General features: G+C 31.3%; 1 long non-coding RNA gene across 1 annotated transcript; it reads left to right on the top strand.

Moving 5' to 3' along the window:
- Nucleotides 1-3,389: 3,389 nt before the first annotated feature.
- On the top strand, nucleotides 3,390-5,134 carry LOC121119695 (uncharacterized). Its single transcript, XR_005864822.2, has 4 exons — nucleotides 3,390-3,525; nucleotides 3,603-3,667; nucleotides 3,728-3,839; nucleotides 3,899-5,134. It is a non-coding gene; the product is annotated as an uncharacterized lncRNA (long non-coding RNA).
- Nucleotides 5,135-12,116: the final 6,982 nt, after the last annotated feature.

Below are 12,116 nucleotides of genomic sequence, written 5' to 3'. Positions count from 1 at the left end.
CAATTCTTGAGTATTTTGACTAACTCAAAATTTGAATAATAAGCCTCTAATGAAATTAAATATGTCTATGAAATATTGGGCTGTAATTATATACTAAATAAAAAAAACATTGGGATTTTCTCTTTTCCTGATTTGTGTTCAAGATGTTTTTTATTTTAACGCACTACATATTTTCATAGGTAGAAACTCTCCCTTTGACGGTGATTGCTGACTCATAGAATACCCCCTCCTTGCAGACTCTTTTGTTATTCCCGACCTCCATTTTATTACTTCTGTCCTTACTCTGTTCATAATAAAGCTTAGAACAAAACAAAACGAAACAAAAAAACAACCCCAAAACTATAAAAATTTAAAAAGTTATAAAAATCTTAACATATTATTCAATAATACCCCCACATAACTGTTATCTTTATGAGTCGTTTTCTTTTCTTCTTTGAGTTTGAAAAAGATGAAAAGAAGGGGAAAAAAGATTTTTGGCTTGACAGAATTTTAATTAATTTAAAGACAAAAAAGTCAAATCTTTTGATTTCCTAATTTCTATTTTCATATTATATAGGTATATTTTTGCATCACCCATAAGCAATATTATTTACCTAAAAAAATTCATGTAAACACAACAACTACATCTAATGGATGACTATTTACGGGTTGATTCAAGGATTTTTTTAAAAGAATAACATGAGGTTTTTTTACAACTTTATGTCACTTAATTCGTTTTGAATAAATTTAATTTAGTTATTGAATAAAATTGGATTGTTAAAATGATTATAGCAAAAAACATCACGCATAAAATTATTTCAAATTTATAAAATGAAGCTTGGATTTTTCACATTCCATGTTTCCAGATATAATTATTATTTAAAACCCAATTAAAGATTGCCCCTAAAATAATAGCGCTGTGTATCTGCAGAAACGTCGTGCCTGACGTTTAACAGTCCTTATAGTTTTTTTAGTGATCTATGTCAGCAGATAAGCTGTCTATCAAAGTTGGCATTGTATATTTGATTCACACTCACGACGATTTAGACCATTTTCATTTCTCTAATATTAATTTTTGATCAACTTTCTACAATCTACTTGTAAGAGATCCGTTTTAATTTATGCGTGACTTTTTTATACATTTAAATCAAATATAGATAATTCATGTAATTTGTTGATAAAATTCTGTTCATTGCTTATACAGAAAATCAATTTTTTTTAATTCAAAATTCATTACCCTACTGGACATACATTTTTATATAGCCATAAACAGAAAGACGTATGAGAACCTTACATATTTCAAGCAAATATAGGTATATATAAAATAATAATGCAGTAGTGAGATCCTGTTAACCGATAATTAATAACAAATTTTATTTTGCTGGTAAATGAGAGGATTGCAAAAACAACAAGAGCTTAAATATGTATGTATTAGTAATGTCGCAAATTGCAGGTCCAACCCACTTCGCAAATCAGTAAACTGAGAAAAGTGGGTTACTTGCTAACCGACTTTAAAAATATGTAAAAGAACCGATTCTGGAAAAATAAATTTTGCCGTGGAATCCTGAATTTGTACTGATCAGCCAAATAGAATCAAGTGTCATAATTCAACTAGTGTTTAATTCCTTCTTTAAGTCACCAGCCAAAAAACCTTTACGTATTGGCGGCCCGAGGATATTTCCAGCTCTAGAGTATAAAATTTACCTTCTAAAAGTTAGAGAAAACAAAAAGTTATCGAATATTTGTTAAAGGCACCCCTTGGGCCTTGGAAAATAACCTGATCTTCAGCTTCATCGGGTATTTCCGTTAAGAACCGAGAATTGTTGGAAAAAATAACTGTATAGAACCTCAAGTTAATGATTCTTTTACATCACTAATATATATGCATTATGCAGTAATCGCTAATTAGGGTTTAAAGCAGACAGGGAGCCATTGATAATTAATAATTAATTAATTCGAACATCGTCGTCAAGGGACATTTCTTATACACCATTTGCTTTGAGGGCACTGATATGTTTGGATTTAATAAAAAATAATATTGGGTATATTCATTGAGTGAATTCCTATTTATCCATTTCTAATATGAGGTAAATTCATGGAGTCACCTTATATTAACCCTAAAACAGCCGCTATATTAATTTGTGGTCAGAATTTTCTGTAATATAATTTTTGCTTTGTTCTAAAAACAAAAACAAAATTTTTTTCTTGTAAATCGGTCAAAATGAAGATTTTTGAGTTATTGTTAGGAAATTGACAATTGTTTTAATATTCAAATAAAGTGACCAACTGTTTTTGTTAATGCTTATTGAAAAAATGAATGACATTTTTGCAACTAAATGTTGTAATTTTTCAAAAAACTCATATGTAAATCTTTTTTTTTTTACGCTTGTAACAGAGAACCAAGTCAAATCAAGGTCTCCAAAACTTATGTATCAAATATGATGTGTATGGCGTTATTAAAGGGTTAACTGATTGATGATATGAGGTCAATTCATGGAGCAACCTCTTATTAATTAATAATTAACTTTGGATAGTTATATAGTGTAAACTTATATTTCTAAATAGTAATAGTATAATAGTCAGTAAATTATGGGGAAAACTCCTATTAATGAATATATAAAATCGGGTAAATTCATCAAGAAACCCCCTGATATCGGGTAAATACATATTAATGATTAAAAAAAGCTTGAAAAGTATTTAGTATTACTTAGAAATTATTTGGTAAATTCTTAAGAGTAAATTGTGATAAATTACTACATAATATCAGGTACATTTATGGAAAAACATTATTAATTAAGGAGTAATATCGGGTAAATTCATGGAGTAAACTCTTATTAAATCGTCTTTATTTGAATGTTTATTTTTGCAAACTTTATTTAAATATATTAATTTATATTATTGTTACTTGGGTCATATTACATATATGATTTTCGTTTTTTCCTCATCTTCTCCATATAAAAAGGATTGAATCAATAAATAAATATAATATGTACTTTGGGATTTACAATTGACATTTAGCATTATTTTTTAAGGTGTCATTCCTAACATATACACATATAATTGGTGAAATATGAGTCATTCTTTTGCTAATTTTATAGCTCTGTAAAAGATTACATCCATTATACGTATTATAGTACGAATCCAGGACTCTAAAAAGCCCTTCTTGCATTATATCCACAATAAAGAAATACGACGTCGTTCCTATCAAATGCGTTAAAGTTTTCGTTTAGCTAGAGCAAAGCCAATAATCAAAATAACAAATGAATTAAGAGTGTGTTGAGAACGTACTTAGGCACCTTCGGAGCTGGGTGTACAAAAAAATTCCGCGGTACTCATGGAGTAAAGGCGTACTCCATGCGTGCGATGCAGAAAAATCCGTCGTGATGCGCGTAAATAATTTAAATACCCGTCCATGGTGTAATTATTGTTTAGTGTTTCCTTGCAACAAGGATCGAGAGGAGGTCCCGGAGCTTCTCCGGCTCCTGCTGTTGTTTTTCGATAGAAAATCTTTAGTTTTTTTTAAAAGAAAAATAACATTTTCGAAGGGTAAGAGAGTCACATTACTATTATCAGTTCGTTAGTAAGGGAATCTTTATATTTAATATAATCCTCGATATTTACAGGATGGAGCCTCTCTGTCCTCTTCAATGGAGCCTTCCACACGATTTCTCACTCTTTTGTGTTTAAGGTACAATATATCCTCTTGCTAAGAGATTCCGTATTTTCTATTTTGCTTTTACCCTCTTAGAAATCGCGGATTTCCATTTGGAAGGATCTCCGATGTGGTGGAGGAGTCTTTGGGATCTCCTCTTTAAACTACAATCTCTCTCTTTCTTTCCCAAATCTTGGGACGTCATGAGGTTTGATCTTTAATATCCTTCATATATACAATTCCTTCACTTAGTTGTAATATTTCCAGAATGATGTCTCTACTTTGGTGTATTGATCGGGAGAGAAGACACATAATTACTACTACTTGAAGGAGGACGAGAGGATCATTCTCTATTTCTTCCTCTCATGATTGATTAATTAATTAATTGATTAAACCCTCTCTACTTTTATTAAAACGGCAACGAAATAGCTCATAGTCTGTGTATTTTTTTTTTTAATTTATGTTATTTCTCCCCATTCAGATTACTTAAGTTGGTTATTTTTTTTAAATATATATGAAGGAGGTGACACAATTGTCGGGCAAGAGTCAGTTTAAGATGTTTTCTGCTTGCTTTTTTACCTATATTTATATGCTGTCCTAACTCAAAAAAATAAAAAATACTTGGAAAGGAGTGACAATAGTAATAAATGCATAACATCAAATAAAATTCATACAAGGCAAAAATAAATAAACAGTACAGTTCAATAATTATAACATCTTCCCCCAAAATCCCTTTCAATTACTTTATATTTTTTTGTAGAAATGAAGCATCTTAAAGGACTAGTTACTTGGCAATCCGTGTCTTTCTCCACACACTTTTTCGTATTTTTTCTAGTTGGAATGATTTTAAATATTTATATTAATATGTGCACTCTTCAACCCCCCCTCCCCCACCATATCTTCTCGCCCTCATCTCTTGATGCCTTTCTTCGACCCCCTTCCCAGATCCATAATGACAAAGAACACATCACTTGTAAGCTCATTCCCCTCCTCGTCGATCAATTTCCACCAAGAGGAGATGAACTATTCCCCCTTAACATCAATTACTTTTCCAATGGGCTTTACTTGTGAGCTTCCGAGTCAATGGACAAAGAGAGTGGGCCGACTAGGGCTTGACTTTTTCAAGTGAGGTCTGGATAGGAATTTAAGGATTGTATATAGTTTTTTATAGAGGTTCTTCCTCAGTCCAGGAGGCGTTCGACATAACCGGCAGTCTCGAATATCTCCTGGATTGACTTTGTAAGGCCTTTCTAAACCCCCCAACTCGTACCCCCTTATATTTATAAATAATATATATATATTATAATTAACCCTGCTGTCAACGTAATTATATTTTATCATTTTATGTATCGTTTTGTTTTGTCTTGAAAAGCATATGGTAATATCGTATCATTATTTTTTATTATTTAATTGTTTCTTATACACACTTATTTATTATTATTATCGTTATTGACGTATCCCTGAGTTAAATTTGTATGAATAATAAAAATTAAACCCTGTAAATCATTTCGTCCATTCACTTCTTGTTTTTATTCCATCCTAAAAAACTATATAGGTACGAGCAAAGTGGTGAAACACATCGTTAGAAGGAGTAAATTCCTTGTCTGTGATAAATATTTCCCTTCCTTGAGATGTCGTTCTTTATCATTTTACATTTGTAGAATTCACTATAATTCAATTTAAGGAGTTAATCCATGAATTAATATTCAAATAGGGTCCTTTATGATGGAACTTAAAATATGTCCGTCGATTGTTATCGGTCCTCATTGGCCTTATAAGGCCAAACTAGATGATCAAAATAATGACGACGCCAGATTGTTGTTTTGATGGACAACTTTTGTGTCTGGTTCAAAAAAGATTAAGATTTAAGAGTACGGGAATTCTAAACTTTGGGACTCAATACCTATAATCAAGTATACACAAAGCTCCCAATCGGTAAAGAAAAAACAGAGTATGGCGATTAGAAAAGGAAAAACAGTTGATGCGGTTGCTCTTTCTTCTTTTTGTTCATTATTTAAAAAAATAAAAGAATTCTAAAAGAAGAATTATTGCCTTTCTTTGGTGTAAATTGCATAAATGTATGGTCAAATAAATGTATATGAATTGAAATATAGTTATAATATTTTCCCTGTCCTAATTTTCAATGTAGAAAGTTATTTTCTTGATAAAAATAATTCATTTTCTATCCTAATATCATATAACAGGCAACTGCATATTTGGACAAATATTGATAACAGCCTCTTGGTTTTATCATTTTTTGTATTATACCTTGGTACGAGCTACGTAGTGCATTAAAATATAGCCTAAATGTGTGTGAGTTTTTTTTTACTTGGCAACCTGACCAGTGTCTTTGTTGTCTTGTTTATTTTTCCAAAGGTTTTTCCATTATTCTTTAATTATTGAAGAGAGAACACTTAAATATAAATTCATTCCGAGTGTGTGTGTTCATGAATGACGAAAATGATTTGAGGATTTGTTGGGGAATTATAACTACTGTAAGTTCTGGTTGGACTCATAGTAGAATTGAAGATCAAGAACGGAGTAATTTATACATATGCCCCTCTTGATACAGAAAGAGATTTGTGTTTATTTCCTTCCTGTCGTAGCTAAAGCTTTAAAAAGAAGTAGTGAAACGTGTAAGTTAGCCTGATGACATATATATACTTTTCCTGCCCAAGGTGTCGCTTATTTTTATAGCAATTATGACTTTACTTAATAATTTTTCTAATTTTCTTTAATTCAACTATTTCTTTCTTTCGCAGAATTTGCCTTGTTAATTTAGGGTTAATTTATGGAGACTCCGTAACATAGAGATAAAATTACCAACCTATATAATAATTGGATCCACAACTTTTTGAATAAAAAGAGAAAAAGAGCGAATCGTCTTTCAGCTGCTGACCACAACATAAATACTTCTTCTACTTTTTTTATTTATTAAATAGATATAACATATAATATCAGTTGATGGTTGACTTTCCTTTTCTTTGCCTATTAAGTATCTAGTTAATGTATAGGTCTGTGGATAAAATGCAATCAGTGAGGATGTGAAAAAGTAGTGGACGCCCTCAAACAAGAAGAAATAGGTGATCAAAACATTTGAATTGTAATAGTTAGGGTTGTAAAAAACATAGAGGGTGCTTCAAATATTTTTTCACAATTATATCAATTTGGAAATGTCAATAGGCTAAAGAAGTGGAGTATTTTTTTTTCAGAGATCCTTTTATGAAGAATTTATTCCATTTTTAAATTTAAATATAATTTAATTCCGTCTTTCAAAATATTAATGATGGATTTGGGAGATAATTATTTATTCTTAAATTGAATAAGATTCGTGAGTATTCTAGGAACATTGATCCTTTGAATCCACTCACTTTCACGTTTTCTTAAATCAAATAATTTTGTGCCTGCATAACATTTTGAAATAGATTTAATTTGTTTGTGAATATATGGTTTGATTCAGGAAATGAATCAAAGACATGCTCATTTGAAGATTGAAAGATCTACCTATTTTTCTTAAAACCGATATTTTAAACAACAGCTAAACTAATACTATAAAACTATTGGAGCTTATACTATATACGGGAAATACTATGTTTTGGTCAACTAACTATATTTTTTCTCTAATCTGCTGTCGCAAGGACAAAGAATTTTCCTTTCTATTGCTCAGTGTCATCATTCTATATATTTTATCTCATTGCTCCGTAATAAGTTATGAGTGGAGGGATATTCAACCATAGATAATTATAGATTGCTTAAGGGCGCTATAGTCGCAGCATTTCATGTCAGCTATTGTCCGAGGCAGTAAATCAATCAAATTTATTATATTAAGGAAAGAAAACATGAAGTGATCCTACAATAATTTATACTTTTATAATAGTACAATAACTTTATGTATGACGTATATGTATATGAGTTATGAAGTATTATAATTTTGAATGAAGATGTCGCGGGGGTAATTATTATTTGTGTGTACTATTATTATCTATTCACTTATTTAATTTTGTATTGTCCAGATATTATAAAAGAAGTCCTTTATCCTTCCATGATTGAATTAAATAATTCAAATTAGTCTCCAAAATGGCTCATAGGTGTGCTGCTGGTCTGATAACTAATAAGCGATAAGTATAAATAGCTAATAAGATTGAATTCATAACTTAACTATACCCCCGACAACAGTTGATTCACTACTGCAGCACCATCAACTAAAACTTTGTCACTCTATATATTCTCTATGTATTCAACCCCCCTAGTGGACAAAAAAAATTATCAATACTACTACCTTGTACAAATGTTGATCACGTGGTCACGTTTCACGTTGTTGTTTTTTTAAATTTTATTTGTAGACAATCTAATAAAATGAGTTGTTGGATTCAGAGGATGAACGTAGAAATAATTATTGCCTATATCTTTGTTTATTTCCTTCTCCCCTCCTTCCTGTCCACAGCTGATTGTAGCTGATTCAATTAAACGTATTGAGAGCTAAGTCTCACTTCTCCAAAAATTTTGGGTATGCATATTATTTGTACATACTCGTAGGTCATATTTTATTCGAACTCTAATGATTTTTTGTTGTGGGCCATAAACGTAACGGTACATTCCTGGTATGTCAATCTGATTAAAAATTCATTTTCTACAAAAGAAAGAAAAGAGAAAGATTACTCTAGCAAAGGAAGAAAATAAATAAAGAGATAAGTCGATTGTTGTAGATACAAAAGTTGTCACCTCATAACTCAAATCCACCATTTCTGGTTCTTCTTCTTATTTTTCTTCATTATTATGTATGTAGATATTATTTGTTGATTCACAGGTATGGCTGTATTATTATACATATGACCTATAAATTGCTTATTTTGAAATAAACACGTAGTAACGATGAACATAGGTAGATTGTAGTGTTGAGACTACTCGCTCCAAAAACGAATTTTTTATTCAATTCAGTCAGAAAGGATTTTTCATAGACCGATATTTTGGAGGTCCAGACAGCAATCTCGGATTGTAGACTCAAATTTGTTCGTTTTCAAATCGTGGATCAATTTCTTTATCTCAATATTCAGGGTGAGGATTTTAAATCCGAAAGCAGTTTAGACTTAAATATCTTAGCAACCCTCAAATATATGTTTATGAAAGTGTGCAATCAGATTCATTCTACAAAAATGTATAAGGAAATATACAAAAACATTGATATGTCCTCCGAATACAAACGCTGTGCAGGCTTATTTTGTGACTCCGAGCCGGGTGCACACCAAAGGAGATTATTTATTTTACAAAGCTTTCCCAAATCAACAGCTCAGGATGTTTTCAAGGCTTTCAATGAGTCTGATAGGCCGGGAATACCTGCAAAAGGACGCATAATCGTTCTGAGAGATAAAAAAATGCACTTCAGACTTCCTGAAGCAAAATGCAAAGGAAATGTGACCTCCTAGATTGCCGGATATGAACCCCTTGGACTACTATGTGTGGGGTTTCCTGGAGAGAGATTCTAATATACATGCACATAGCATTGTTGACTCCTTGTAGGCTTTAATTCTCGAGGCAGTGGCCAACATGGACAAGGAGTTCATCATCAAGAGCTTTGCCAGGTTCAGGGCCAGTTTGTAGCCTGTAGTTGAAGCTGGAGGTGGTTGTTTTGAGTGATTGTCTTCACTAAAGTACCGCTTGAAATAAGAACAAAAGATTTTTGAATTGCTATATTCATTTTGAGATATAAATTGTATTATAAACTATCCTTAAATTTTTCAGATTTAAAATCCCCACCCTGTATAAACCGACTTTTTATAGATAAGGCTGGGCATATAGATTAGTCTGAAGGGAGGGCAGGAGTGAGACATAGGGTACTATTGATTGAAATACAGGGTGGCTGTAAATAAAGTTAAAAAAATTAAAGAAATGGTGCCACAATTATAATTTTATTATTTATAAGACTTTTGTATTGAAAATTGATAAATTGAGAATTCAATAACTAGTATTTTAGTTATTTAGTGTATTTTAGGTAGACTAGCTCTACACTAATAATAGTCCACAAATACTCTGGAGGAGAGGCAAGGTTTTTTCCGTAAAATTGAAAAAGAGAGCCCGGAAATTCTTTTTTTCCAAAATGTAAGAGTACTGAATGGATAGTGAGTCGAGTGTCAGGGATATTGTATGAGAGATACAGAGCTACATTAATGTCAAATCATTTTTGGTTTAAATATATGTGCCCCCATCAAGAAATGATTAATTTTACGATTATAAAAATAGTTAGCCTGCTGATAATTTTAGAAGTACAATGACTCTTTTATCCGGTGATATTTTAGATTGTCTTTATAAGATTTGTTGTATGTATTAAATTCACAATTCCATGCTTAAAAAAAAAAAAAGATAAAGAAGAATAAAGTTGTAACTATCGGCCTTATTAATGGTGAGTCATCCTTAGTCACTCCCTCTCCCCCCTAACAAAACTGTGATTATGACACAGTTTTTGAGATTCTGAAATAGGATAATGGAAGTAAAAAAGTGAAGAACCACTGATCTAAATCAAAGATAAGGAACATTCAGTAAAGATTGCACAAATAAGAGCTCATAATCATTATTACAACGTCCTTGCTTTGGCTTTTGATTATAACGAACTGGAAATGAATTTAAATGTTTATATTTTTTGAAAAAATGTACTTCCATATTAATGACTTTTTTTCATTATTTAATCAGGAAGACTCATAATTTATTATTGCAGAGATAAGTCTTATACACACATACTTAAAAGTTAAATCAAACCCCTCTGAGTCATCATTTGATGGGTTGGATATGATTATAGACATATAATGGAAATCCAAAATTGTTTGTTTATGGTTCCTTGCATCCTATTAATTATAATACATTGAAGAATATACTAGTAATGTTACGGATCCTTACATTGCGGATCTTTGCTCCAAGAGTTCCGGGTTCTTAAAAATCACCAGCAAAGTTTAATCGCTTTCAATCCTTTTCTTATCACAGCATCTATAACAGTTATGATTCGGTTCGGACTAGATTTCTCGATTAAACCGGGCGTTCACATCTTTCTTTGCCTCCATTTTCTGTAATAATAGAATTGATAGCAATTTTATTATTCATTTCAGTTAGAAAAAAATAAAAAAATCACAATTTGGAAAACATGTTTTTATATATCTATGGATGTCATTTTTGTAAGGAAAAAACTACCTTTAGAAATTAGAAGAGGAAAAACGATCGTTGCGTGTGCTCTTTTTTTATCATTATTTAATCGGTTGTGCTGCTGTTAATTACTTCATCTTAAGTAAGCCTTCTCGCCTATATTTGTTGTAAATTGTTCTTAAAATGCATACTAAATATATATATATGAATCTATATATAATTAAGATATTTTCCCTGCACTAACGTTATTTAAAATGTAGAAGGTTTTCCTTTGTATTGCAGTAATTCATTTTTTATATTTTGCATAGAACGGTAAAAAGGCAACGGGTCACAAGGGAGTAGAGGGTATTTGAACTGATTCCCTTCTGTCTAAATGAAAGGAGAGCACCCACTAGATGAATAATGGCCCTTCATTCTTTATGGTTGGTCGGTACAAACTCCTGGTTAAGGTATTTTACGCATTTTGAAAAATGGTTTGCTTTTATTTGTATAGGAATTTGCAAACCGGTTCAGACGTGCAACATCACTAGATATATATATGCATAATGGGTTAATGTTCCTTTTTTCGGGGGGTATTATTTATGGGTTTCCGACTCATTTTTATGACTTTATTAGACTTATTGTTATTAGTATAGTGTCTATTTAAGTTGAGAGAGAGAGGTGGGGGGATGGTCGTATTAAGTAGTCATAGCCTATAATTGATTTCAAAAAAGTTATTAAAAGTGTATGCCCTTTTTTTCTCTTTGAAAGGGCGTGTCACTAATTGCTTCTTTTAAGAAAAGAGATGATATCCTCATTTTTTGAAGAATTTCCTTTGAGTTAAAAAATAAAAACCATTTAAGCAAAACGTAATTGAAAAAAATCTCATTATTTACATACATATACATATACCTAATATGTACTTATGGCAAAGTCAAAAATCGATCAAGAAACGACCTTCCTCCCGGAGAAAATGTAGTTTATTTACGTATGTACGTACATCGTAAAGGACCCGAAATCCGTAGGTAGCAGTGAGTAAATTATTCATGCCAACTATTTAATAATATTGATGAGGCTGTTCATAGCTTAGCAAGAGCATATTCGAATAGAACCAATCAACGTTGTATAGAGCACAAAAAAATAACATGCTAAGAATTTATATTCTGTAGCTGTTATCCTTATTCTGTTATTTGTTAAACGAGAAGTATATGTACTGTAAGCACTAGTGCCCTTGCTCATGAAAGAAACTGAAGATTTGTTGGAAGTGCAAGTCTTTGTTATACTCGAAGTAGAATTGAGGATCGACATTGGAGTAGTTCCTACTTATGCTCTTACTACATATCATGGAGTGGGATTTGTGTTTATTCCGCTCCTCTGA

Source organism: Lepeophtheirus salmonis, chromosome 6 (genome assembly GCF_016086655.4).
Source record: "Lepeophtheirus salmonis chromosome 6, UVic_Lsal_1.4, whole genome shotgun sequence".
Taxonomy (NCBI): Eukaryota; Metazoa; Arthropoda; class Copepoda; order Siphonostomatoida; family Caligidae; genus Lepeophtheirus; species Lepeophtheirus salmonis.
Note: the sequence above shows the minus strand (reverse complement) of the source record. Positions and strands in the feature narration are given on the sequence as shown.